This window comes from Geotrypetes seraphini, chromosome 11 (genome assembly GCF_902459505.1).
Source record: "Geotrypetes seraphini chromosome 11, aGeoSer1.1, whole genome shotgun sequence".
NCBI lineage: Eukaryota > Metazoa > Chordata > Amphibia > Gymnophiona > Dermophiidae > Geotrypetes > Geotrypetes seraphini.
Genome location: NC_047094.1, coordinates 27,870,769 through 27,893,612, shown reverse-complemented (window position 1 = coordinate 27,893,612; position 22,844 = coordinate 27,870,769). Strand labels below are relative to the sequence as shown.

Below are 22,844 nucleotides of genomic sequence, written 5' to 3'. Positions count from 1 at the left end.
ACTGGGACAGAACAAAGGTCCATCAAGCCCAGTGTCCTGTTTCCAACAGTGGCCAACCCAGGTCCCAAGCACCTAGCTAGATCCCAAGTAGTAAAACAGATTTTATGCTGCTTATCCTAGGAATAAGCAGTGGATTTCCCCAAGCCATCTCAATAATGGCCTATGGACTTCTCTTTTAGGAAATTAGCCATGCCTTTTTTAAACCCTGCTAAGCTAACTGATTTCACCATTCTCCAACAATGAATTCTGGTTTGTTTTAAATCTACTACTTAGTAGCTTCATTGCATGTCCCAGAGTTCTAATATTTTTGGAAAGAGTGAACAAACTAGAATGAAACTCACTTTGGGTAATTTGCAACATTGTTAATATCTCACAGAGACCATGTTTAATACATCAAAAGTAAATCTTCAGTTATTAGAACTTGCAGAATTTGTTATGTCATTTTTCAAATCTCCTCTATTTTCTTTAGCTTGCTCTTGTCTCCAAATAATCGTGTGGACCTCGGTTTAAAGTTGAATGATGGAATGATGCCCTAGCCCCCTTTTGCTTTACATTTGTGTGTTAGTTTTTGTTCAAGGCTATGCACTTGATGTTATTTTGTAAAATGCTATGAATTGATAATAATAATAATAATAAAAAGAATTTACGGTATGTTATAAAAGCAAAATTTCTGCTGAAGAAAGCCAGGCAAAACATTTCACAGTCTCTGACAGCCTTGCAAAATCATTTCAGCCTGATGAGGAAAAATGTCCTTGGGCAGAGCTCTTCATTCAGAAGATGCAATAACACGATGATCTGTCAGGGATGTTAATGGATACTTTAAATACCTCTTATATACGTTACATCCTGTCCCCTCTCTCCTTTCTCCCCCCACTCTCCGTCCAAATAGAATACTGTTATAAATCTATCAGAAAATCCATATTCCAGTCGGGTTTTCAGGATTTCCCCAATGAATATGCATGAGATCTATTTGCATGCACTGCTTTCAATGCATATTCATTGGTGAAATCCTGAAAACCCGACTGGAATACGGCTCTCGAGGACCGGAGTTCCCTACCCCTGGATTAGGGGGATGATATGTTATGCTCTCTGTGTACCCCCTTTTTCTAATCCTGAAACTGCCTATGGATCACCAGAGGATATGAATTGGTTCAAACCTCTTCTGGAGGTCACAATATTTTTTGGCTCTGATGTGTCCCTCTGTTAGAGCAGGGCTAGGCAATTCTGGTCCTCGAGAGCTGGAGCCAGGTCAGGTTTTCAGGATCTCCACCATGAATATGTATGAGATGGATTTGCATGCACTGCCTCCTTGAGATGCAAATCTATTTCATGCATATTTATTATGGATATCCTGAAAACCTGACCTGGCTCCGGCTCTCGAGGACTGGAATTGCCTAACCCTGAGTTAGAGGAATAAAATATAAGGGCATATTTGACTCTATTTGTTGTTTATCAAGCTGTATTAGTATGGAACAGTCTTCCTTTAGCAGTTAAGTCAAATTCTTCATATGAACTATTTCAAAAGAGTCTTAAAACCTGGATTATTTCAGAGATTTTTTAAAAAATTTGATTTTATTAATTGAGTCATAACCATTGTTGTCATTTAGATTTGCAGTTGTTATTGAGATAATTGTTGCAAACTATTTTGGACACAGTTTTGGGGATAATAACAGTATATAAAAATAATATTAGATTAGGACTTTTTTTTTTATTTTTATTAATCTGGATATTTTACCACTTTATTTATATGAGCAAGCAAGAGATTCCCAAACTTGTACTGGGGTCCCCACAGTCAAGTCAGGTTTTCAGGGTACCACATTTTAATTTACATGAGATAAACCTGTATGCATTGGAGACTCAGCAGATGCAAATTTTACTTATGAATATTCATTTGGGATACCCTGAAAACCTGACTGGCTGTGGGGACCCCTGCCCTAAACCTGCTTCCAAGGTCTATAGGTTGATTTGCCTAAATCAGTGGTTCTCAATGGTATGTCCCCATGAGGTGAGAGGTGTGTCACAAAAAAAAAATATTGTGTAGACTAGGGATCTCAAAGTCCCTCCTTGAGGGCCGCAATCCAGTCAGGTTTTCAGGATTTCCCCAATGAATATGGATTGAAAGCAGTGCATGCACATAGATCTCATACATATTCACTGGGGAAATCCTGAAAACCCGACTGGATTGCGGCCCTCAAGGAGGGACTTTGAGACCCTTGTAGACAGAAAACCTGTGTTTCCTTTACAACCATCAATCAGTGCCCTGAAGTTGGGAAGTCTAGCTATTTTGAGAGTCAAGTTCTTGAAATCCCCATAACTAGTCCCTATTTCTGCTTCCGCACTATTCCCAATAACGACTGCTACCTCCAGCATCAACTGAAAATGTTGTAGATCTATTGCTTATAGATTCTATTTGCTTTATAGTTTCTGAGTAGCTTATTTGCAAGTTTTTGTGTTGCTTCATAGTACCCCTTAGTGAAGGGATTTGGTGTTGCTGTTACTGAGATGACACCAGAATTTAAATATAGCTTTGCGCAGTGGCAGTATCGTAGCCAATGAGGTTAATCCGAGGCGCGATTATTGCTAATTGAAAACTTTCACAGTATTTGTTTTGTTGTATGACAAGCAGAGCTGACCATGGGTCAAGGATCAAATGGGGTCAACAATAATTGGATGGGTCATTTGGGTCATGGGTCAATATCCATGACCCACGATATAGTTTATCAGTAGCAGTTTGAAAATTTAATATGATATTGAAGGAAGCCCTGGAATGAGAGGGCATAGGATGAAGTTAAGAGGTGATAGGCTCCGGAGTAATCTAAGGAAATATTTTTTTACAGAAAGGGTGGTAGATGCGTGGAACAGTCTCTCGGAAGAGGTGATGGAGATAGAGACTGTATGTGAATTCAAAAGTGCCTGGAACAGGATCTTTCGGAGAGAGAAAGAGATAATGGTTACTACAGATGGGCAGACTGAATGGACCATTCAGGTCTTTATCTGCCGTCATCTACTATGTTACTATGTTAGGGTGCTGGCAACTATGTTAGGGTGCTGCCATCATAGTAATATGATGGCAAATAAGGGCTAACATAGTTGCCAGCACCCTAACATAGTAACATAGTAGATGACGGCAGATAAAGACCTGAATGGTCCATCCAGTCTGCCCAACCTGATTCAGTTTAAATTTTGTAATTTTTTCTTCTTAGCTATTTCTGGGCAAGAATCCAAAGCTCTACTCGGTACTGTGCTTGGGTTCCTACTGCTGAAATCTCCTTTAAAACCTACTCCAGCCCATCTGCACCCTCCCAGCCATTGAAGCCCTCCCCAGCCCATCCTCCACCAAATGGCCATATACAGACACAGACCGTGCAAGTCTGCCCAGTACTGGCCTTAGTTCAATATTTAATATTATTTTCTGATTCTGGATCCTCTGTGTTCATCCCACACTTCTTTGAACTCAGTCACAGTTTTCCTCTCCACCAACTCTCTCAGGAGCGCATTCCAGGCATCCACCACCCTCTCCGTAAAGTAGAATTTCCTAATATTGCCTTGAATCTACCACCCCTCAACCTCAAATTATGTCCTCTGGTTTTACCATTTTCCTTTCTCTGGAAAAGATTTTGTTCTACGTTATACCCTTCAAGTATTTGAACGTCTGAATCCTATCTCCCCTGTCTCTCCTTTCCTCTAGGGTATACATATTCAGGGCTTCCAGTCTCTCCTCATACGTCTTCTGGCGCAAGCCTCCTATCATTTTCGTCGCACTCCTCTGGACCGCCTCAAGTCTTCTTACGTCCTTTGCCAGATACGGTCTCCAAAACTGAATACAATACTCCAAGTGGGGCCTTACCAATGACCTGTACAAGGGCATCAACACCTTCTTCCTTCTACTGGCTACGCCTCTCTTTATACAGCCCAGCATCCTTCTGGCAGCAGCCACTGCCTTGTTTTTTCGCCTTTAGATCTTCGGACACTATCACCACAAGGTCCCTCTCCCCGTCCGTGCAAATCAGCTTCTCTCCTCCCAGCATATACAGTTCCTTCCTATTATTAATCCCCAAATGCATTACTCTGCATTTCTTTGCATTAAATTTTAGTTGCCAGGCATTAGACCATTCCTCGAACTTTTGCAGATCCTTTTTCATATTTTCCACTCCCTCTTCGGTGTCTACTCTGTTACAAATCTTGGTATCATCTGCAAAAAGGCACACTTTTCCTTCTAACCCTTCAGCAATGTCACTCACAAACATATTGAACAGGATCGGCCCCAGCACCGAACCCTGAGATACTCCACTACTCACCTTTCCTTCCTCCGAGCGACTTCCATTAACCACCACCCTCTGGCGTCACCCTCTCCTCCTCCCTGGTGTCTCTCCTCCTCTACATGACTCTTCTATGACATCACAATGCAGGTGTAAAGAGCCTTAGCCAATAGGGAGAGGAGGAGATAGTGGATGCTGTGGATGGGCAGACTGGATGGGCCATTTGGCCTTTTGCCATCATGTTTCTATGTTTCTATATCCATAAAGTTCTATGACATCACAATGCAGGTGTAAAGAGCTTTAGCCAATAGGAAGAGGAGGAGATAGTGGATGCTGTGGATGGGCAGGCTAGATGGGCAATTTAGCCTTTATCTGCCATCATGTTTCTATGAATATAATAAGTTTTTTCTTTCGATTTCAGTGTAATGTAATATGAAAAAAGCTGCAGAATTATTTAGGCCTCTTTAATGATTATTTAGGCCTCTCTAGGATGACTGATTGATCAATTAAGTTTAATTCTACGTTTACATGTTATGATGGGCACACAATCATTGTGATGTCACATTCTTGATTGGCATTCTAATGTTAGCTGCATATGAGTAGTGAACTATCTGTCAAGATGTATAAGAATGACTGTAAACCAGTGTCTGGCACGCGAAACTGGTGGCTGCAGCTCGAGGGCACCCAGAAGTGTGCAGACGTTGATGTGATGATGCCATGCGCATGTGCGAGGAGGCCCTCCAAATGGGGCCCTGAGCTGCCAGTTGGGTTGGTGGGGGGGACCAAAAAAGAAGAGTCGTGTAAAGGAGGAGAGATGCCAGGGAGGAGGAGAGGGTGCTGGCAACAGCTGACTGCATACAGGACGTGCCTCTCACTGTGAGAGGCACGTCCTGTAGGCAGTCAGTCGGCATTGGCGCCTCTCCTCCTCCCTGGCATCTCGCGGCACACCTGAAATCTCGTGCGGCACACTAGTGTGCCACGGTACACAATTTGCAATACACTGCCGTAGATCATCTCAGTTGTAGCCTTATTCACTGACGCTGCATCTGGAGCTGGGAAATTGTACTGCGGGTCATGGGTCAGAGGCATGATGGGTCACAAAGGTCATGTGTTACAAGAGATGACCCTCTGTTAGCGCTGATGACAAGTTGTACACAGCTTTTTGATATGGAATAGGCAAATTCACGTAAGTTAAACAATGAAATATTTAGACACATTTTGCTCAGCTGTACATTTTAGTGTTCGGTGTGTCATATACATGAACATTGTCTATCAGATGTATCGCAACAGAAGAAAGGTTGAGAATAGAGAATGACGCTATGACAAAATTCATCATCGTTCCCATCCCTGTGATAAGTGTGGGAAGCCATGTCCATGTCATAGAAACATAGAAGATGACGACAGAAAAGGGCCATAGCCCATCAAGTCTGCCCACTCTACTGACCCACCTCCCTAAGTCTACTCTTCCAGAGATCACACACCTAATGACCCTGTTTCTTAACTCAACCCTCGTAAAGATCCCACATAGGCATCCCATTTATTCTTAAAATCTGGCACGCTGTTGGCCTCGATCACCTGTACTGGAAGCTCGTTCCAATGATCAATCACTCTTTCTGTGTCTCCTGGTGTCATTCTTTAAGGAGAGAAAGAAGAATCTGAATCTGAATGGGCACAGTCACTGACCCTCAAGCCTTCCACTGAAGAATTCTGGTATAGAAGGACTGAGGTTGAGATAGACACTGAAGAATGACACGGGTTGGTTTCCCACGGTTATCTACAGGGACTGGAACGGTGTTGAATTTTGTTACCGTGTCATTCTCTGGTTGAGAACAACTGACCTAAACCGATATTCAAGTACTGGAAGATGGCCAGTTTGTCAAGATATTCTCAGTGAATATGGTATTACCACTTATTACAAAAACGGGATTTATAATTCCTATTCAATAGCTCTCATATATTAAAACATTATTTCATACACCATGAAGAGCTATATATCTATTATGTCTCATATAATCACAATTTTAATCAGTCAAAATTTATTTCTTACTTAAAATTCCATGTAAACCACAATCATTTACCTAATTCATATAACTTAAATAGATCTAATAAATATATCTAACTACCCTTCCCACCCAATAAAAGTTCATATCAAACTTATGTTATTGTCCGTATGTTGAACTTCATAATCTTCAAATACTGTGCAAACTTTTTTCTTTTAGCTCGGTTTGTTTATCCACTAGAAGTTTTCTTCATACTCCATGCATCATCTCTTCAAAATTGTACCATTATGCAACACAAGTCCGTGTTTCGCCCATCGGCGTGGTCAGGGGCTATGAGTTGTTCCAGGATTCAATTAGATATTATGTTCTTATCAATCATAATACTTTGTATGTAAGCCTCTCATCATTGAGAAAATTCCAAACCAGGATCTCTATACAAAGGCCAAACTTTTATTGGGTGGTTAGGGTATTTAAGTTATATGAATTAGGTAAATGATTGTGGTTTACATGGAATGTTAAGTAAGAAATAAATTTTGACTGATTAAAATTGTGATTATATGAGACATAATAGATATATAGCTCTTCATGGTGTATGAAACAGTGAATATGTATGAGATGCATTTCCAAATATAGTTGGTATTGCCTGATTATACATCTATGTGTACTCACTATAGTTATGAAAATCTGACCATTTTTATGGCACTGGAGGATGAGATCTGCTTCCTCCTGATCAAAACCATCGTTTCAACTTGATTAATGTAGAGGTTCACAAACCTGTCCTGGGGGAGACCCAGCTAGTTGGGTTTGTGGGATATCTATCTGTAATAAAGATTCATGAGATACATTTGCATGCACTTCTTTTGTCGCATGCAAATTTACCTCATAAATATTCATGGTGGATACCCTGAAAATCCAATTGGCTGGGGCGTCCCCCAGAACAGATTTGGAAACCACTGGATTAATGATGTAGCTCTAATTTCCCAAATGCATTCCTAAGAAAAACAAGACTACAAATCCCTGCATACACTAGGGCAAACACAGGACTGGATTAACCCTGTTGGGAAATCTGGAGCCCATTTGGCAACCCTAGGAAAGAATGTAATGCTGCCAGAGAAGGGTTGGATAAAGTGCAGGTTGAAGAAGACTAATGAAGAGATTATTTTGATATAAACATTTAAAAAACCTTATCTAATAAATGTACATTTCCAGACAGCACAGCTCACTGCCTAGAAGTGGGTCTGGGCTTTTTGTACAGCATGCATGCTCACATTCAAAGACTGAGATACTGTGATTGGTTCAGATACTTAAGGTTTTAATTCTCGATGTAGCCAAAAGACATAACCACTGACAATTTCTGAACTGTGATGAGACTGTAATGGTCTTTACCCTCTGCATAGACTTCAGAAAATATGAACCTAGATCGCTCTTTAAACTAATTTAATATTATTTATCTGAAATACTTAAAATGTACTGAAAGGATGTAACCCTCAGGGTGTTTCAGTTTTGGCAAAGCAAGTCATTTCATGGTCAGGGATTAATTTTCTGTTTTCACCACTCCCGGACGTAATGTGCAACAAGAAAGATCTAGAAAAAATTCTCACAGTGAAGGAAAACCATAGTTTTCACATTTAAATTGTATGAATCCCACAGAAAATGCAGCTAAGTAGCTTTATATTCCATATAGTTAACCCAGCCAGCAATTAATTTAACATTTGTCTGGCTCTGCATCCTGCAGCTACATAAAGCATATCAATCGAGGCCAATTCATTACTATGATATCAAATGACAAAAAAGTGATTAGTCTGTGGTACAAACAATATGGAATAACTTAATTACTAGTCGACCTTTAAACTGAGATGTTTGCCAAACAAATCAGAGCTCTGTCCAACTGATAAAAACCCATCAACCCAAATTTCTGAGCTGTACAGTATCTGGACTATGGGTTTCATAAATCCATGAAAGCGAATGCTGCCACCTGAGTGTGGTCCTGAGTCTAAAATGAGCTATTCCAGTGTGTCTTTTGTTTGTATATTAACTCTCCCAATCATGTCTTGTTTTTCGTCTAGTCGTGCAGGGGGTCACTATTCAGAGCAATTGAAACTGCCAGAAATGACATCTGGCCATTTAAATCGCGTGTCTGGGCCTAACCGGGCATGTTATGTGGCACTTAACCAGACAGTGCTGCTGAAAATGCTCGGATAGGTTCAGAGTCTATAAATCAGTGTATCGCACACTGTGTGCTGTGGCACGCTGGCTTGCCTCCTGAGATTTCAGGTGTGCCACGAGATGCTGGGGACGAGAAGTGGCACCAGCGCTGGCTCACTGCCTACAGCACGTGCATCGCACGGCGAGAGGCACATCATGTAGGCAATCATCCGGTGCCAGCACCTCTCCTTCTCTCTGTGCGTCTTCCCTGCTGGCACGCCCCACTAGCGGCTCAGGGCCCATCGGAGGGCCTTCGCGCATGCACAGACGCTGACGCGATGACATCACGCGTGCTGCTCACGCCAGCGAACATTTAAAGAGGAGAGGCACCAGCGACCCGTGCGAAGATGGCGTCCAGGGCGGTCCACCCGCTGCCTACGATAGCACATACTAGATCACTAGTAATCAAAATGGCTTTCCTTCCTGTAAACCTAATAGCACATTGAAGTTTTATATAAGATCTTTAAAACTGAAATATTTTTAGATTAATTTCCCTGATTAGGCCCAGATTAAGGCATTGACAAACTACGTTCGTGCCTAGGACTCAAATGTTTTTAGGGAGGCCCTGTCAGATGTGCTCAGAAATCAGTATGGATTTTGGCAGAACTATGCAGATTTCAGCATTAAGTTTTGGAAGCCAGAAGGATAGCTAAAGTGTCTTAAAAATGTTCAACCTCTATCTGCAATTCTTCAATTCTATGTTCCCTATGACTAAGCCTTCCTTGCCTGCTTCTACTATCGCTGGCAAAAAAAAGCAAATCAATATAATGTTTCCGGTTCCAATGACCAATCCCATTCAAGAAGGGTCTAGCGCAGGGATGTCAAAGTCCCTCCTCGAGGGCCGCAATCCAGTTGGGTTTTCAGGATTTCCCCAATGAATATGCATGAGATCTATTAGCATACAATGAAAACAGTGCATTCAAATAGATCTCATGCATATTCATTGGGGAAATCCTGATAACCCGACTGGATTGCGGCCCTCGAGGAGGGACTTTGACCCACCCCTGGTCTAGAATCACCAAGACTATGAGTAGAATTCAGTCAATGGGAGGCCACTCAGGTGAGAGAGCAGGAAGGCAGTTCTTATCAAGAAGAGGGGCCATGGAAATTCCTGTGCAGTGCAAATTAGACTTCTATATGAAGTGATGGAGACTATGCTGATCTTGAAGCAGTGGTGTAGCCAGATAGTCAAATTTGGGCGGGCATCTCTTGTTTCCTCCCTTCCCACCAAGTCTGTGAAGTAGCCTCTCTGTTTTTCTCCCTTATTACCCCCCACCCTAGCCCATGCAGACTCTCTCTTTCCCTCCCTTCTCACCCCCATCCCGTGCAGTCTCTCTCCCTCCCTTCCAACCCCAACCTGTACAGCATTTCTGTTTCTTTTCAGGTTGCTGGTAAAATGCCAACCACTGCTGGCTGAATCTTGACCCTACAAAATTAGTTTTTAGGATAGATGGATCTTTATACTGACATCTTCCCTATCATGGAATGTGTTTTTTTAAAAGTGAAATTGGTAAAACTAGAGAACATAAATTGAGATTGAGGGGTAGTAGACTTAAGAGTAATGCTAGGAAATTATTTTTCATGGAGAGGGTGGTGGATGCCTAGAATGTTCTCCCGAGGGAGGTAGTGGAGAGGAAAACTGTGATGGAATTCTAAAAAGTGTGGGATGAATATGAATGCACAAACTTTCATGGGCTAAATCCCACAAAGGAGATGGTTTGGACAGGCTGGAGCAAGCTTCAATGATAACTCCAGTAGATGGAACCTATGGACAGTACCGGGTGGACGCCTAAGGTCTATGGCCCAGAAATAACAAAGAAAAAAGAAAATTTAATTGTGAAACTGTAAAGCACCTAATTATAGGGCAGACTGGAAGGACCATTTGGGTCTTTCTTTATCTGCTGCGATTTACGATGTTACATATTGATTTCTGGCAATTAGCTTACCACTGCTGCAGGCCTAGGAGGCCTTGTTCAAGAAGTGAGAAAAGATAGAAACATAGAAATATGATGGCAGATAAAGGCCAAATGGTCCATCTAGTCTGCCCATCTGCAGTAACCATTATCTCCTCCTCTTCCTATTGGCTAAGGCTCTTAACATTTGCATCTCCTCTTCCTATAGGCTAAGGCTCTTTACACCTGGATTGTGAGGTCATAGAGCTGCCCGTCCGCAGTAACCATTATCTCTTCCTCTCTCTATGAGATCCCACATGCTATACCAGGCTTTCTTGAATTCAGACATGGTCTCTGACTCCACCATCTCTTCCGGGAGACTGTTCCATGTTCTCTAAAAATGTATTTCCTTAGATTACTCTTAACTTCACCCTATGCCCTCTCATTCCAGAGCTTCCTTTCAAATAAGAACATAAGAAACGCCTTCACCGGATCAGACCATGGTCCATCTAGTCCGGCGATCCGCACACGCGGAGGCCCATTTAGGTGCTCCTTTTTGGAGACCCGGATTTCCCGTATCCCTCAATATGATCTGCAAGAAGGTGTGCATCCAACTTGCGTTTGAAACCCAGCACAGTATTTTCTGCCACCACCTCCTCCGGGAGAGCATTCCAAGCGCCCACCACTCTTTGTGTGAAACAGAACTTCCTGACATTTGTCCTGAACCTGCTGCCATTCAGTTTTAGGCTATGACCTCTTGTCCGCGTCACATCTGAAAATGTCAGTAATGCTGCTTCCTGGTCAATTTGATCAAATCCCTTTAATATTGTAAAAGTCTCTATCAGATCCCCACGCAGTCTTCTCTTTTCGAGTGTGAACAGTCCCAGTTTTCCGAGGCGTTCCTTGTAGCTTAAATTCTCCATGCCTTTGACTAGTTTCGTGGCTCGCCTCTACACCCTCTCCAAAAGAATTTTATCCTTCTTAAGGTATGGAGACCAGTGTTGGACACAGTATTCTAAGTGTGGTCTGACCATTGAAAGAGACTCGACTCATGCGCATTTACATCATGTAGGTATTTAAACATCTCTATCATATCTCCCCTCTCCCACCTTGCCTCCAAAGTATACAGATTGAGATCTTTAAATCTGTCCTCATACACCTTATGACGAAGACCACGCACCATTTTAGTAGCCTTCCTCTGGACCAACTCCATTCTTTTTATATCTTTTTGAAGGTGCGGCCTCCAGAATTGTATACAATATTCTAAATGAGGTCTCACCAAAGTCTTACATAGGGGCATCAATACCTCCTTTTTCCTGTTGACCTTTGGTGCTTCAGTTTGAAAATAGCTCCCACCCAACACTGCCAAATGACAACAGAAATTTAAAATGTGCTTCCCAGATATTTAGGCATGAAGAGGATGCAATCAGAAATGTACAAGAGAAAGGCATAAAACAAAGCGACCCTAATGATGAGAGACACCAGACTGAGCTGCTTCTTGAAGAAAATGTCTCTATTGAAACAGGATCATAGACTGGTAGAGAACAGTTAACCCTCTCGATATATGAATCCTTACTCATGCACTGTTTCTTAAAGTAACTCTGAATCTCATATCCTCATTTATGAGGTTTTTGTACTTTTTTAGTTTATGTCTCCAGGTTAGTCTGTGTTCTTGGGTTCCTGATTTCTGCCACGCTCAGAAAAGCAGAAAGAGCATGGCAGAAATCAGGAACCCAAGAACACAGACTAACCTGGAGACATAAACTAAAAAAGTACAAAAACCTCATAAACGAAAAAAGAAAAATTTTTTACTCTCACAAAATAGGTAACATTAAGACCAACAGCAGTAACCTATTTAAATTGGTCAACGACCTTTACAGCATTGATACCTTCACAAATATCTATGAAGAATCCACTCTTACTGCCAACTCCCTTGCAGACTTCTTCAACAACAAGATCCAAAGATTAAGATCAACTTTACCGACCAGGACCAATTCCCTCGAACAGTTCCCCATCCTCCCTGACTCTAATACACCTAACTTAGAACCGGGTATAATTAAACCAGACCCAGGATCCAGAACAAACCTTAGCTGGAAACAATTCTCAACAATCGACTGGAAAACCTTTAACACCTACTATAATAAATACAACCACTCCTTCTGCAAATTGGACACATGCCCACCAAACATCATGAAAGCAGCCCCGAGCCACTTCAAAGCAAACATGATGACATGGGTTAACTTCCTACTATCCACAGGAATCTTTCCACCAGAGCAAGGTCATATCATGATTACCCCCATCTTAAAAAACGCAAAAGAATCGCCAAACACCCCTTCCAACTACAGACCGATAGCAAGCATCCCCCTATTCACCAAAATAGCAGAAGGGGCAGTAAAAGTAGAACTCTCCACATACCTAGAAAAATTCAACATCCTAAGCGACTATCAATCTGGCTTTCGCACAGAACACAGCACCGAAACCATCTTAGCCACCCTTCTTGACCATCTCCACACACTCTTTAGTCAGGGCTCTAGTGCACTGATTATACAACTAGACCTAAGCAGTGCCTTCGACCTGGTCGACCACACCATTCTCCTTGAATGTCTGTCACACATTGGCATCTCTGATCAGGTCCTCAATTGGTTTCAGGGGTTCCTAAAAAACAGATCCTACAAAGTACACCAGAACAACGCTTTCTCATACAGCTGGGAAAACACCTGCGGTGTACCGCAGGGCTCCCCTCTATCCCCCACCCTGTTCAATATCTACCTAGCCTCCCTAGGTAACCTTCTACACACCCTCAAGATCAAATTTTTCATCTATGCTGATGATATCACATTAGCTATCCCTTTTACCAGCCTCACACCTGAAACACTCGATTACATTACAAACATACTCAACCAGATTGAGCTCTGGATGCTAGCATTCAGGCTGAAACTAAATTCCGACAAAACAAAATTTTTTCTGGCCTCCCCCAACGACAAAATCAAGGACACCACAATCCTACTGAAAGGAAGGCCTTTCCCCCTTGAAAACACAGTAAAAATCCTGGGTGTTACGCTGGACAGACATTTATCCTTAGAAACTCACACCGATCTCAGCGTCAGGAAATGCTTCGCGGTACTCTGGAAACTCTGCACTATCAAAAAATACTTCAATGACTCCTCGTTCCGCCTTCTAGTGCAATCCTCCATTCTCAGCATTCTAGACTACTGTAATATTATTTACCTGAACTCCACGAAGAAAACTACCAGAAGACTAAAAATGATCTAAAACACCGCCGTTCGCCTCATCTACGGCCTAAAGAAATGGGAACATATCACCCCTTTCTACCACCAACTACACTGGCTACCTTTTGAGCCAGAGTGCTCTTCAAATTTGCATGCTTCTGCTACAAATCGGTAAATGGTCTCTCGCCAAGATACATCAACCCCCTCTTTAACCTTTACTGCACCAACAGGAAATCCCGCAGAATTCAACTGTTCGCCTACCCCTCGCTAAAGCTCTGTCATCTTAAAAGATTCCTAGACAAAACCTTCGCCTTCCAAGCAGCCAAGATGAACCCATGGATCGCCCAAATGATTCTTGAGGCTCCCACTTACCTCGACTTCAGAAAAACACTCAAAACTTATCTATTCAACAAACAAGCCCCCTCCCCGGAATCACCCGGCCACACGTTCGACCCTTTTCCCCCCCCTTTACTGATCGCTGACTTCTGCCTCCTTCCTCATCAGCCAAGCTCGGCTAAAGTTGTTGTAAATCCGCTCGTTCGGCCCTGCCCCCCCCTCTATTGACCGCTTTCCTCCTTCTCTCCTTCCCTCCTCCGCTTCTTCAGCCATGTTCGGCGGAAGGTGTTGTAAATCCAATACACTTTTTGTAAATCGGCATGTCAATGCGGATCCTAATGTAATTGTTGTGAACTGCCTAGAACTCGATGGGCATGGCGGTATATAAGAATAAAATTATTATTATTATTAATAATCTCCTGTGTTCTGATAATATATTACCTTTTGACAGAGCCCAGAGACAAAGGTGTAGTAACCGTATTGGTTCTGGAGTTGGATTTAATCTGGTATATGACAGTGGTCTCAAACTCAAACCCTTTGCAGGGCCACATTTTGCATTTGAAGGTACTTGGAGGGCCTCAGAAAAAAATAGTTAATGTCTTATTAAAGAGTTTGAGACCACTGAGTTAAGGGGAACGGTTAATCTGCTGGCTGGGTTGGAGGCCAGAGGGGAGAACAGGACAATCAAGCCATTGTGACATCGCTGATGAGGTTGGCTCTTATTGGTGGAATGAGGCATTATGACATCACCATCTCAGCTCTGCTTCCCAAAGACAAACAGAATGTCATGGTTACAGTTAAGCCAGTGGTCTCAAACTCAAACCCTTTGCAGGGCCACATTTTGGATTTGTAGGTACTTGGAGGGCCTCAGAAAAAATAGTTAATGTCTTATTAAAGAAATGGCAATTTTGCATGAGGTAAAACTCTTTATAGTTTATAAATCTTTCCTTTTGGCTAAGTCTTAATAATAATAATATTGTAATTTATAGCTAAAGAGACATATGATCAAGAAACCGTTCCATTTTACTTTTGTGATTATGATAAACATACTGAGGGCCTCAAAATAGTACCTGGTGGGCCGCATGTGGCCCCCGGGCTGCGAGTTTGAGACCACTGGTATATGATTATTGGTTTTCCCAAACCTGTGCCCGAACCAAGGTACATTTCCAAAACAGTAGGTGGCTCCTTACCCTAAGAGGGCTTACATTCTAAGCAACCTAATTACTAGATTTATAAAAGAGCATTATCGTGCATTAATTAATAGGTCCCATGACATAATATTGATCTGTAGTAAATAACGTGCTAATCTGGGTTAGTGTATGCAAATTTGGTCGTGTGTTTCAGTAAAACTAAATGTTTTCTTTCATTATGTGTGCTTACTGAAAACATGCTTAATAAATTGGGTCCTGAGTTTGTACTGGAGGCAATGAATTGTGAAGTGTCTTGCCCAAGGTCATGGGGAAAGATAATCGTATTTTAGAATGAACCTCACTTCTAAGCAAGGACATGTGACGTATGATCTCAGTCTCTGACTAGCACGCTAGTATTATTCTCACTTGCTGCAGAGCTGCTTTCTGGAGTCCATAAGATGTTACCTGTACGTATAGGCAATCTAGTCAGGTGAGCTCGTTGTAATCAATCCGGTGACGGGACTAAATCGCGCGAGACAACGGCGCTACAACTGAGCGCAGACAACTGAGCGCAAGGTTGACAGCGCGCCGAAGAAAAGCACTATTTTAAAGTGCTCCGACGGGGGGTGTGGGGGGAAACCCCCCCCACACTTTACTTAACAGACATTGCGCTGGTGTTGTGGGGGGTATGGGGGGTTGTAACCCCCCACATTATACTTAAAACTGAACTTTTTCCCTAAAAAACAGGCAAAAAGTTCGGTTTCAAGTATAATGAGGGGGGTTACAACCCCCCAAACCCCCCACAACGCCAGCGCGATGTCTGTTAAGTAAAGTGGGGGGGGGGGGTTCCCCACCAACACCCCCCGTCGGAACCCTTTAAAATAGTGCTTTTCTTCGGCGCGCCGTCAACCTTGCGCTCAGTTGTCTGCCCTCAGTTGTCGGCGCGCCGTTGTCTCGCGCGATTTTGTCTATGAACCATCAATCCTGTAGTACCCAAAAGGACTGGAAATATTTCTGTATCTTTCTGCCATATTTTCTTGGTCTCCAACTGCAGCTGTTGGTACCCGAGGATCTTCTTTGTCTTCACACGATTCACAGAATAATTACTCGGCACCGAGACTTCTTATCAACATAGTTCTTGTGTTTCTCTTCTTCACCGCTATGTCTGGTTTTTCTTACATCCAACTCTTATCGACTGAAACGAGGCGGCCTCCCAATTGATCGTATCTTCTTTATTGTCTATAATACTCATGGGGTCATGAGTCTGCTACTTTTCCAGTACAGCAATATTGCAATGTTTGCAAAGTTTTCAACGGATGAGATGTCACTTTATTATGTAGAAATTTTCTGCATCAGAACTTTGCAGCCCGCTACGAGATGAGTAGCCATTTACACCTCTTTCTTACATAATCTACAGATATTTGTTGTACTTATTTTTTCCATGCTTGCTGTGGTGCATCTTGTTGATAAAGGGCATGGAAAACCTCTCATATGCTGAGAGGCTGGAGAAGCTGGGGCTCTTTTCCCTGGAAAAGCGGAGACTTAGAGGGGATATGATAGAAACTCATAAGATCATGAAGGGTATAGTGAAGGTAGAGAGGGACAGATTCTTCGGACTAGCAGGGGCAGCAAAAACTAGAGAGCACTCAAAAAAATTGAAGGGAGATAGGTTCAGAACAAATGCTAGGAAGTACTTCTTCACGCTTCCAGAGGAGGTGGTAGAGCAGAGTACGACTTTGGGGTTCAAAAGGGGATTGGACGAGTTCATGAAGGAAAAGGGGATCCATGGGTACAATTAGAGGGTTACTATACAGTACAGAAGACTGTAAAGTAATAGAGTAGTAGAGTAATAGATCACTACAGGTCATTGACCTGGGGGGCCACCGCGGGGGCGGACTGCTGGGCGTGATGGACTCAGCAGAGGCAATGCTTATGATAATCCACTGTCCTGGTCTACAACTACCAATCACTCATCCTTAGGTTTCAATTCACTTCTCCTTAGTCCTTGAGTAATGTAAAAATTAGCAATCTTTCATGACCTTTTGCCAAGGCTGATGAAGAAAAAACTTGTGACCCTTGGGAAATGAAGCTAGAGACCTGTTGCATTGCCATAGGAGTTACATTGTCAAGGAGGCAGCCAGGAGATAGTTATCCTTTGAGGCTTAGTAAAACAGGCAGACCTCCCGAAGTTTCCATTGGACCAGTAATGGGTTTGATCTGGTTTAGGCCTGAATGTAAAGAAAGCCAGAAGGATACATACTTGCTTTTCCAACACCTTATACAGGGATTGCTCATGGATTTGCTGATCTGGTTCCTGTCCTTGGTTTATTCTGTGATTCATGTTCCTGATCCATATCTGGTTTATCCTGTGATATCCCAGTTCATTTTTTGTAATTTGGCATTGCCTAGAGACTTTCTGGCTCCTTATATATATGCCCGATTCCTTCATTGCTCTACTCCTACATAGCTTTAGGCTCTCTGGGTATACTGCCTTGTAGTGCATAAGTATTCTTTTCCCAGGGTGCCCCCGATGCCCACTAGTATAAATTTGCCAGCTAATTAATGCAAGCAGCTGTTCAATTTGCACACTGGTTATTTTGCAAGATTTTGATATAATAATCAAAAGTCTAAATATAAAGAATTATCTAAAGATGATGATGGATCCGAGCTCTGAAGTAGAGTGACACAAGGACAAAGATTCATCCCTGTCCCCTCACTGTCCCCACATTTTTCATCACCGTCCCCTCCCTGTCCCCACAGTCTTAATTTTCTTTCCCGCATAAATCCCGCTCAAAGCAGAAAGATTATTTTATGCGATTTTATGGGCCTAAGGCAGAGGTGTCAAAGTCCCTCCTTGAGGGCTGCAATCCAGTCGGGTTTTCAGGATTTCCCCATTGAATATGTTTGAGATCTATTTGCATGCACGGCTTTTCATTGTATGCTAATAGATCTCATGCATATTCATTGGGGAAATCCCAAAAGCCCGACTGGATTGTGGCCCTCAAGGAGGGACTTTGACATCCGTGGCCTAAGGCATTGCAAATAAACATTTTTTAAGCCTACAGCGGGTTTTATTTCTAACTTATTTTGATTGACAGAACATCAATAAAAGTACAACTTGTGAGACATGCTGGTTCTGCATTGCGAACAGGAAACAAAACATCAGCTCGACACTAGTGATATTTTACTCCAGACAATAATTTTAGTTCTAATTATTCATGGGCAAAACATGGAAATTTAATTCTTATTTTATTCTAGTCCAGTTAATGATGAACATTTTATTTTTATTAAGACCTGTCCCATAACTTGTAGTTCTTATTCAGTTCACAAACTCACAGCAAATCATTTTAGCTTTCCCCAAAATTTTAGTTTTTATTCAGTTCACACAATTGCAAAAAATAAAGCAAGACATTATTTTTTTTTTATTGTGAGCAAAAGAGACACAATTGCAAACATATCAAGAATAGCCCTCAGAGCCTCACACACAAGGAACTTGCCCCCCCCCCCCGCCTTTCCACAGTCGCACTGCCGAGTAACGCAAGCGAAATGAATAGAATTGGTGGCTCGGCATTTAGCTCACGTTGCTCAGCAGAGCAGCTTTGTAAAGTGCTGGGGGAGGGGTAGTGCTTTTTTTCAGTGTAACAGTAAATCAATAGCACATGGCTTGGTGCTTTTCTCAGTGTGAAGCCAAACCAAACACCATAAACAGACAATGTCCATTTTCAAGCAACAAAACAAAGCCAGCAAATAAATAAGAGAAAAATTCAACCACGTAAAGCCCTCAGAATATCACAAGCAAATAACATAGGGCCTCTTTTACAAAGCCATGGTAGTGATCCTGCCACGGTAAATGCACCAAAACCCGTAGGAACTAAATAGGCTTTGGTGCATTTACCATAGCAGCATCGCTACTGCAGCTTTGTAAAAGAGGCCTTTAGGTCCATATTCTGTAAATGGAGCCTAGACATTTTAATATGATTTTCCAGATGCCTACTGACACCTAAAAAAAAACGACACCAGAATCACACCTACATAAGTGTTTTACAATGCCTTGAAAACTCTGGCCTACATTTCCAGTGCCTACTTTTTCTAGAGGCATGATTCTCTAAACGGCACCATCAGGTGATTGACATGAGTTCGGGTGCTGCTTTTAAGATGTTCGCCGACAAAGGTGCCATGTAGAGTATCTGGGCTTTAGTGCTTTTTTCTCAGTCATTGCCAGGAACTTTGAAACCTATACAGTGTTCCCCCAGTCGTTTGTGGTCAGCGGTTCACGGTCCCGGTCATTCGCGGTATTTTCTGACCGCGAACTACCGACAAGGAGAGGGCAGTGGTAGAGGCAGGAGAGCAGCCGGAGTGCCGGCGAGTGCAGGAAATCACTCGCTGTATGCTCTGACCGCCTCTTCCTGCACTAAGTCAGGCCTTATCCAATCAGGAGCTGCTTTGACACACAGCTCCTGATTGGTAAGGTCTGACTTAGTGCAGGAAGAGGCGGTCGGAGCATACAGCGAGTGATTTCCTGCACTCGCCGGCGCTCCGGCTGCTCTCTTCTGCCTCTACCGCTGCCCTCTCCAGTCTCCCCCATGAAAAACTGTATTCGCGGTTTTCCAATATTCACAGAGGTTTCTGGAATGGAACCCCTGCGAATATCGGGGGAGTACTGTACAACCAATCCTTAATATTAACCTATAGTATTTGGTTCAAATATTGGGTTTTGCTAAACTAAACTATTCTTCCATTAAATAAAATTTATTACCTACTTGGTTCTAAAAAACAACAAGGGAGCAAAACTCCTGTGGTAGCTCAAAATACTCAAAATCAAACAATGGATCTGGGAAACATATCAGAAATCTTGGAGACATCCACTTCATTAATTGAAGAGAGAGCCACTTTGCTCATTTCCTTTGTCTTCCAACAAGACTATGGGGTCCTTTTATCAAGCTGCGGTAGGGGTTTAACGCGCCTAATAGAAACATAGAAACATAGAAAAATGATGGCAGAAAAGAGCCATAGCCCATCTAGTCTGCCCACACTAAAGATCCCCTTCCCTAAATTTATTCTCCCAGATATCCTATATCTATCGAGTCTGCCTATTCCGATGACTCTCCCCCCCACTATTACCCTCTTAGAGATCCCACATGCGCATCCCATTTATTCTTAAAATCTGGCACGCTGCTGGCCTTGACCACCTGAACAGGAAGTCTATTCCAATGATCAACCACTCTTTCGGTGAAGAAATACTTCCTGAAGTCACCATGAAATTTCCCGCCCTGATTTTTAGTGGATGCCCCCTTGTGGCCGAGGGTCCTTTAGAAACATAGAAACATAGAAATAGACGGCAGATAAGGGCCACGGCCCATCTAGTCTGCCCACCCCAATGACCCTCCCCTACCTTTCTCTGTGAATAGATCCCACGTGTCTATCCCATTTGGCCTTAAAATCAGGCACGCTGCTGGCCTCAATAACCTGAAGTGGAAGACTATTCCAGCGATCAACCATCCTTTCAGTGAAAAAGAATTTCCTGGTGTCCCCGTGCAGTTTCCCGCCCCTGATTTTCCACGGATGCCCCCTTGTTGCCGCAGGACCCTTGAAAAAGAAGATATCTTCTTCCACCTCGATGCAGCCCGTGAGATACTTGAATGTCTCGATCATGTCACCCCTCTCTCTGCGTTCCTCGAGTGAGTACAGCTGCAACTTATCCAGCCGTTCCTCGTACGGGAGATCCTTGAGTCCTGAGACCATCCGGTTGGCCATTCTCTGGACCGACTCCAGTCTCAGCACATCCTTACGGTAATGCGGCCTCCAGAATTGCACACAGTATTCCAGGTGGGGCCTCACCATAGATCTATACAATGGCATAATGACTTCAGGCTTATGGCTGACGAAACTCCTGCGTATGCAACCTATGATTTGCCTTGCCTTGGATGAAGCTTGCTCCACTTGATTGGCAGTCTTCATGTTCTCACTGACGATCACCCCTAAGTCTCGTTCTGTTTCAGTTCTTGTTAGGATCTCGCCATTAAGGGTGTAAGTCTTGCATGGATTTTGGCTGCCCAGGTGCATGACTTTGCATTTCTTGGCATTGAAGCTGAGTTGCCAGGACCTAGACCAGCGCTCCAGTAGGAGTAGATCGTGCATCATGTTGTTGGACATTGAATTTATGTCTGTTGTGCTTTTGCCCACTACATTGCTTAGTTTGGCGTCATCGGCGAATAATGTTATTTTACCTCGCAGCCCTTCTGCCAAGTCTCTTATAAAGATGTTGAATAGGATCGGACCCAGGACCGAGCCCTGCGGCACTCCACTGATTACCTCCGTCATTTCGGATGGGGTGCCGTTCACCACTACCCTCTGAAGAAAATATCATCTTCCTCCTCGATAAGACCGGTGATATACTTAAATGTCTCAATTATGTCTCCCCTCTCCCTTCGTTCCTCGAGAGAGTACAGCCACAATTTATTCAGCCTCTCTTCGTATGAGAGATCCTTGAGCCCTGAGACCATCCTGGTGGCCATACGCTGAACCGACTCGACTCTCAGTACATCTTTACGGTAGTGTGGCCTCCAGAATTGCACACAGTATTCCAGATGAGGTCTTACCATGGTTCTGTACAATGGCATAATGACCTCGGGCTTCCGGCTGCCGAAACTTCTACGGGTACATCCCAACATTTGTCTAGCCTTGGATGAAGTCTTCTCCACTTGATTGGCAGCTTTCAGGTCTTCACTAATAATTACTCCTAAATCGCGCTCTGCTGTGATCCTTGCTAAGGTCTCATCATTTAGGGTGTAATTTCTGCACGGATTTCTGCTGCCAAGGTGCATGACCTTATATTTCTTAGCGTTAAAGTTAAGTTGCCAAGTCGAGGACCAACGTTCCAACAAGAGTAAGTCTTGTGCCATACCGTCGGGCAAAGTGCTATTACCTACTATATTACACAGTTTGGCGTCATCTGTGAATAATGTTATTTTACCTTGAAGCCCCTGAGCCAGGTCTCCTACGAATATGTTGAAAAGGATCGGGCCCAACACTGAGCCCTGCGGCACTCCACTGGCTACTACCGATGTTTTGGAGAGGGTGCCATTAACCACCACCCTCTGAAGTCTACCACTTAGCCAGTCGTTGACCCATGCAGTTAGTGTTTCTCCTAATCCCAGTGATTTCATCTTGCTTAATAATCTACGGTGTGGAACGCTATCAAAAGCTTTACTGAAGTCCAAGTACACGATGTCTAAGTACTCTCCCAAATCCAGTTTTCTGGTGACCCAATCAAAGAAACTAATTAAATTGGATTGGCAGTTTTCTGTTTACCCTTGGTAAATCCGTATTGGTGGGGATCCCGTAGATTCTCTTTCCTCAGAATCATATCTATTTCATGTTTAATTAGTGTCTCCATGAGTTTACTCACTATTGATGTGAGACTCACCGGTCTGTAATTTGCAGTTTCTGTCCTCCAACCCTTTTTGTGCAGTGGAATGACATTGGCCGTTTTCCAGTCTAAGGGTACTCTTCAGGTACTTAGGGAGAAATTGAAGAGCACGGATAACGGTTCTGCTAGGACAACACACAACTCTTTGAGCACCCTGGGGTGTAGATTGTCCGGTCCCGTGGCCTTGTTCACCTTGAGTCTTGATAATCCATGGTAGACATCGCTGGGTGTAAATTCGAAATTCCGGAACAGGTCATCTGAGCTTTGCCTTTTCTTCAACTGTGGACCGGACCCTGGTGCCTCGCAGGTGAAGACTGAGCAGAAGTATTCATTTAGAAGTTCTGCTTTATCGGAATCTGATTC

General features: G+C 43.0%; 1 protein-coding gene and 1 pseudogene across 1 annotated transcript in view; one reads left to right on the top strand and one right to left on the bottom strand.

Annotated features, from left to right (window-relative positions):
- Nucleotides 1-22,844, bottom strand: part of GPR139 (G protein-coupled receptor 139) — a 55,443-nt gene that overhangs the window by 17,732 nt on the left and 14,867 nt on the right. The window lies entirely within an intron of this gene.
- Nucleotides 2,524-2,706, top strand: LOC117345896 (annotated as a pseudogene).